Source organism: Callorhinus ursinus, unplaced genomic scaffold, assembly GCF_003265705.2.
Source record: "Callorhinus ursinus isolate GAN/ISIS: 27379988/994484 unplaced genomic scaffold, GSC_fseal_2.0 scaffold67, whole genome shotgun sequence".
Lineage (NCBI taxonomy): Eukaryota > Metazoa > Chordata > Mammalia > Carnivora > Otariidae > Callorhinus > Callorhinus ursinus.
This window is the reverse complement of record NW_027397129.1, coordinates 1,112,802-1,119,418: the sequence shown is the minus strand read 5'-3', so window position 1 is coordinate 1,119,418 and position 6,617 is coordinate 1,112,802. Positions and strand designations below refer to the sequence as shown.

At 36.7% G+C, this 6,617-nt stretch overlaps 1 pseudogene; it reads right to left on the bottom strand.

The window, feature by feature from the left end:
* Window positions 1-429: 429 nt before the first annotated feature.
* Window positions 430-1,350, bottom strand: LOC112833557 (proteasome subunit alpha type-7 pseudogene; annotated as a pseudogene).
* Window positions 1,351-6,617: the final 5,267 nt, after the last annotated feature.

Here is a 6,617-nt window from a genome sequence, read left to right as displayed (position 1 = left end):
TTATACATCCTTTTCCATCATTTTACCTTTCCTTTTCTTTTACATTTATAGTGCGTTTCTTATAGGAAATGTATGGTTAGTAGGGTCTTGCATTTTTATCTAATCTGACAAATTGTGACTTTTAATTCAGATAGGTTGAATCTGTACAATTAATGTGATTACCATTAGATTTATTTCCCATCTGTTCTTTGTCCCCTTTTTATCCTCTTTTTTCTGCTTTCTTTTATATTGATTTTTGTGATTTACTTTCATTACACTTGTTGGCTTATAAAAATAGCTTTATTTTGCTATTTTAATGGTTGTTTTAGGGATTATTGTATCACAGTCTAACTTCAAGTTCTGTTATGGTTCTTAACATGTAGTATAAGAAACGTATAATAGTATACTTTGACTTCATTCCTCCTGCCTTTATGTGATTCTTATTATGTATTTTTTTTAACAAATACGGAAATTTCTTGCAGGACACGTGGACAGTAAATGGAATGGAAATGCCTACATATCATTTTGAGAATCATCCATGATCTGAATTTAAAAATCACTGTAAGATTTCATCATCATGATGCTTTCTTTTGTTTCTTCTTTTCATTTTCTTCTTTCTCTTTTTCAGTCTCAGCAACATATTTTTCAATTTCTTCAGGATTTAAAATCTTGAGGGGTTGATCTCGCCTCATGACAGCCAGTTCAATGTTTTTGCCACCAGACTGAACCGCTTCCAGGAGGGCCTTGATAACCAGCTTAATGGTCAGGTCATCTGTCTCAATGGCTTCATCAGTATAATTCTCTAGAAATTCATGCACTGACTTGGCGCCTCGGCCTATGGCATTGGCCTTCCAGGCGTGTTATGTCCCTGAGTGGTCAGTCTGATAGAGTCTGGGGGTGCCATCAAAGTCGAAACCCACAATAAGGGCAGAGATGCCAAACGGCCTGTGCCCGTTGCTCTGTGTATAGTGGTGCTTCAGACTGGTGACGTAGCGGGTGATGTACTCCACGGTAACTGGGTCCTCCACTGTCAGCCAGTGGCTCTGGCACTCCACCCGGGCCCTGTTGATGACTATCCTCGCGTCAGCAGTGAGCCCTGTGAATGCCATGCAGACGTTGTCATCCAACGCACAGATCTTACGCACAGTTCTCTCATCCTGCAGCTTGGCCACTGACTTCTCTATGCCCAGAACAACAATGTCCTTTCCCCGCGTGCCAACAGCGGTGGAGCCCTTCTTCACAGCCTCCTGTGCGTACTCCACTTGGAAGAGGTGGCCATTGGGCGAGAAGACGGTGATGGACCGGTCGTAGCTCATGCCGGCGGTGTGCTGGGGCCCGGGAAAAGTGCACACTCACTGCCGCTAGGCCCGCGATTCATGTTGCTGCTGCGCCCGCGCCACGCACGTGCACCCGCCCACCCTCTGATTATGTATTTTAAGCTTCACATAAATTCTTGTTCTTTTTCAATTTCAGTTAACTTTTAAAGTTATTAGATAATTTAAAAATATTTTGTGTTTACACAAGTAGTTACCATTTCTGGTTCTCTTTATTCATCTGTGTCGATCCATATTTCCATCTAATGTCATTTTCCTCTTGCTTGAGAGATTTCTTTTGAAATTTTTCATAGTGCATGTGTGTTAATAATGAATTCTTATAGCTATTGTATGTGTGAAAATGTTTAGTTTCATTTTCATTTTTTACTCTTAATTTCATTAAGTATGGAACTGACAGATGTAACCTAGATGTACCCTATATGGCGGGTGTAGGTTGACAGATGTTTGTTTCCTTTCAGTACTTTAAATAAGTTGCTCCACTGGAAAAATGTCAATAATGTCTTCTGCACATTTCAATTGGATTGTTCAGGTTTTGGGTGTTGAGTTAAATAAGTTCTTCATATATTTTGGATACTAACCCTTTATCAGATATGTCATTTGCAAATATCTTCTCCCATTCAGTAGGCTGCCTTTTAGTTTTGTTGATTGTTTCTTTCATTGCGCAGAAGCTTTTTATTTTGATGTAGTCTCAATAGTTTATTTTTGCCTTCATTTCCCTTCCCTCAGGAGACATATCTAGAGAGAAGTTGCTAGGGTTAATGTCAAAAAGGTTACTACTTGTGTTCTCCTCTAGGATTTTTATGGTTTCAGGTCTCACATTTAGGTCTGTAATCCATTTTTAATTTATTTTTGTGTATGGTGTAAGAAAGTGGTTCAATTTCATTCTTTTGCATGTTGCTATCCAGTTTTCCCAACACCATTTGTTGGAGACTGTCTTTTTTTCCATTGGATATTCTTTTCTGATTTGTTGAAGATTAATTTGCCATATAATTGTGGGTTCATTCTGGGTGTTCTATTCTGTTCCATTGATCTATGTGTCTATTTTTGTACCAATACCATGCTGTCTTGATTACTATAGCTTTGTAATAGACCTTGAAGTCTGGAATCATGATGCTTCCAGCTTTGCTTTTTTTTTTTTTTTTAATGATTGCTTTGGCTATCCAGGGTGTTTTGTGATTCCATAGAAATTTTCGGATTGTTCTAGCTCTGAGAGAAATGCTGTTGGTAATTTGATAAGGATTGTATTAAATGTGTAGATTGTTTCCAGTAGTAGAGACATCTTAACAATAGACATACAGATGGCCAACAGACACATGAAAAGATGTTCAATATCACTCATCACCAGGGAAATGCAAATCTTAAACTACAGTGAGATATCTCATACCTGTCCAAATGGCTAAAATCAACAGCACAAGAAACAAAAGGTGTTGGCAAAGATGTGGAGAAAGGGGAATTTTCCTACGCTGTTGTGGGACTACAAACTGATGCAGCCACTCTGGAAAACAGTATGGAGTTTCCTCAAAAAGTTAAAAATAGGGGCACCTGGGTGGCTCAGTCGTTAAGCGTCTGCCTTCAGCTCAGGTCATGATCCCAGAGTTCTGGGATCGAGCCCTACATCGGGTTCCCTGCTCAGTGGGAAGCCTGCTTCTCCCTCTCCCGCTCCCCCTCCTTGTGTTCCCTCTCTAACGGTGTCTCTCTCTGTCAAATAAATAAATAAAATCTTTTTTAAAAAAAAGTTAAAAATAGAACTATCCAGCAATTGCACTACTAAGTATTTACCTAAAGATTACAAAAATACTAATTCAAAGGGATTACTTGCAACCCAATATTTATAATAGCATTATCTACAATTGCCATGTTAAGTAAACAGACCAAGTATCCATCAACTGATGAATGGATAAAAATGTGGTATATGTATATGATGGAATATTACTTAGCCATAGAAAAGAATGAAATCTTTTCATTTGCAATGGTGTGGATGGAGCTAGGGAGTATTATGATGAGCAAAATAAGTCAGAGAAAGACAAATACCACAGGATTTCACTCATATGTGGAATTTCAGAAACAAAACAAATAAGCAAAGGGAAAAAAGAGAGAAAGAGGTAAACCAAGAAACAGACTCTTAACTGTAGAGAGCAAAACTGATGGTTACCAGAAGGGAGGTGGGTGGAGGGATGGGTTAAATAAATGGTGTGGATTAAGGAGTGCACTTGTGATGAGCACTGGGTGATGTATGGAAATACTGAATCACTGTACTGTTCACCTGAAACTAATATTACACTGGAGGTTAACTAACCAGAATTTAAGTAAAATCTTAAAAAATAAACATGTTGCTCCACAGTCTTCTTACTTGCATTGTTGCTAACAAAAAATCTGCTGTAGTATTTCTATTTTTCTTTTGTATACAGTTTGTGCCCCCCTACCCCCCGGGTGCTTTTTTTCTTTGACACTGGTTTTTAGCAGTTTAATTATGATGAGCTTTAGTGTGGTTTTATTCATGTTTCTTGTGTCTGGGTTTTGTTGAGATTCTTGGATCTATATATTTATACTTTTCAAAAAATAGTGAAAATTTGGCCATTATTTCTTTAAATTTTGTTTCTGCTCTCCATCCCCTTCTGATTACTCCAGTTATACATATAATAAAACCTTGAAGTTGTTCAGGAAATCATTGATACCCTTCATTTTTAAAAATCTGTTTTCTATTTTATTTGAATAATTATATTGTTAGGTGTTTAAGTTGACTAATTCTTTCTTCTGCATTTTCTAATCTGATGTTAATTACATGGAGAGTTTTTTTTATCTATTATGAGAAAACTATAGTTTTTATATCTAGAACTCTTACTTGGGTATTTTTTATATTCTCATGTCTAACTTTTTGAATTTATGGACTAAACTTATAATAACTCCTTTGATGTTCTTGTAAGCAAATTCTAACATCTCTGTAAGTTCTAGTTCAGTTTCAATTGATTGTTTTTGTTCCTCCTTATTATGGATTGTATTTTCCTTCTGGTTTGTCTACCTTTATAATCTTTGATTTGATGCCAGATATTGTCAATTTTCATCTTGAGTACTGGTTATTTTTGTATTACTATACTTTTTTTGAGTTTAGTTCTGGAATATAGTTAATTGGAAACAATTTGATCCTTTCAGATTGTAGTGGACTGAATTATGTTCACCCAAAGTTAGTGTCCAGCTGGAACCTCAGAATGTGATCTTATTTAGAAATAAAGTCTTGCAGATATAATTAGTTAAATGAAGTCATAATGGATTAGGACAGGCCCTAAGTTCAATGACTACTGTCTTTTAAGGCCATGTGAAGACACAGGGAAGAACTATGGAGACATAACCGTGGAGACAGAGATTGGAGTGATTCAGGTATAAGCCAAATAATACCAGTGATTATCAGCAACCACTAAGGTCTAACAGACAAACATGAGACTGATGTTCCCTCAGAGTCTCCAGAAAAAAACAACAAACAAAACAAAAACAAAAACAAAAAAAAACCCTGCTGACACCTTGAGTTTAGATTTCTGGCTTCCCAAACTGTAAGAAAATAAATTTCTGTAGTTATAAGCTACTCTATTTGTGCTAATTTGTTTATGCAGTCCTAGGAAACTAATACACAAATCTTGCTTGTTAAGATTTGTTAGGTATGACAAGTATTTAGTTTAGGACTAAATCTTCTCCACTAGTGAAGCAAGGCCCCTGCATACTCTACTCAATGGCCCAAGAATTATGAGATTTTACTTTCTGGATGGTGAGAATAAGCACTATTCTTAGATTTGTAGTAAGTTTTTTCTCACCCTCAAGTAGTTTCTTTGTACTCATACACTGATCAGTATTGTACTGAAAACTCAAGGAAGACTTTCTTCATGGGGTTTTATTTGGGAAAGTTCACTACTCTCTGGTAATCTGTACCATGAACTCCAAGTGGCTTGGTCTCCCTGGACTGTCACCTGTGGACCCTTAAATTGGGGATCGCTTAAGACTTCACCTCAGCTTCTTCTCCCTGAGTCATGTTCTGGAAATTCTCTCCAAGCAATAAGCTAGGGTAATGGCATGGCCCACCTTATCTGCTTCCTATTTTCAGGGATCACTGTCCTTTGTTACCTGATATCCAGTATCTTTATTTATTTATTTATTTATTTATTTATTTATTTATTTATTTATTTTTGTTAGAGAGAGAGAGTGAGCAAGAGCACAAGAATTGGGGGAGGGGCAGAGAAAGTGGAAGAGCGAGATTCTTTTTTTGAGAGATTCTTTTAAGGAGGCTCCACGCTCAGAGAACAAAGACTGACACAGGGCTTGATCTCACATCCCTGAGATCAAGACCTGAGCCAAAAATCAAGAGTCAGATACTTAACTGACTGAGCCTCCCAGGCACCCCTTCAGTGTCTTTTAAACTATTGTTTTATAAAATCTGTGTTGTTTATTATTGTTTCTAATCCCTGTTACTGCATCTTGTTTGGAAGTGGAAATCTTCCTCAGCCAAAATTATGAAAAGTCTGTGAAAACAATTTAAATTATTTCTTAGTAAATGAAAAGAAGAATAAACTGTTTACCTGTGGCTAAGCAATAGAACAGTGATGATTTTTTCAGCATCTACGTGTTTGTCAAAGGCAGTTTTTCAGAAAAGATAAGAAGGTACAGAGACAGGTATTCCTTTGGTATTCCTGCCAAATCAGAAGTCCACCCTTTCTACTGATGACCCTTGACCCTTGGGTGTTGACACAGTGCTAATATTGTACCAATTGTTCATAGGCTTGTTGTGAGAATTAAATTGATTAATTCATGTTAAGTGCTTAAAAGATCCTTTGATTTGACATTTCAAAATTAATTTTCTATGTGGAACAGACATTGTCTTAAATGACAGCTTATTCACTCCTTTTCAATAATATTCAGATAAAAGACCTTTCACATTTTGCTGTTGTGTGGTTTCTGATAAATTAATTGTTTTCCTTCATAGGTATCTGGGCAAAGATAATGCTAGGCAGGGTAACACTAAGTGCAAAAGCTCTGAAACAAGAAAGTCTTTGGTTCGTTCTAGCAATGCCAAGGAAGCTAGTATGGGTGGTATGTGGTAAGTTTAAAGGACTGTGGAAGAAAATTAACTCACAGAGATAGTCTTGGGGGTATGAAAATTATGGTTGACTGACAAAGAATGGAAAGCCATATTAAAGATTTCAGTTTTTACTTGGAGATAGGAAATTACTGGAGGGTTTTAAACAGTGAAGTGACATGATCCAACTTATTACTTTTTAAAAATAATTACTCTGACTACTCTGTGAAAAAAAGATATACAAG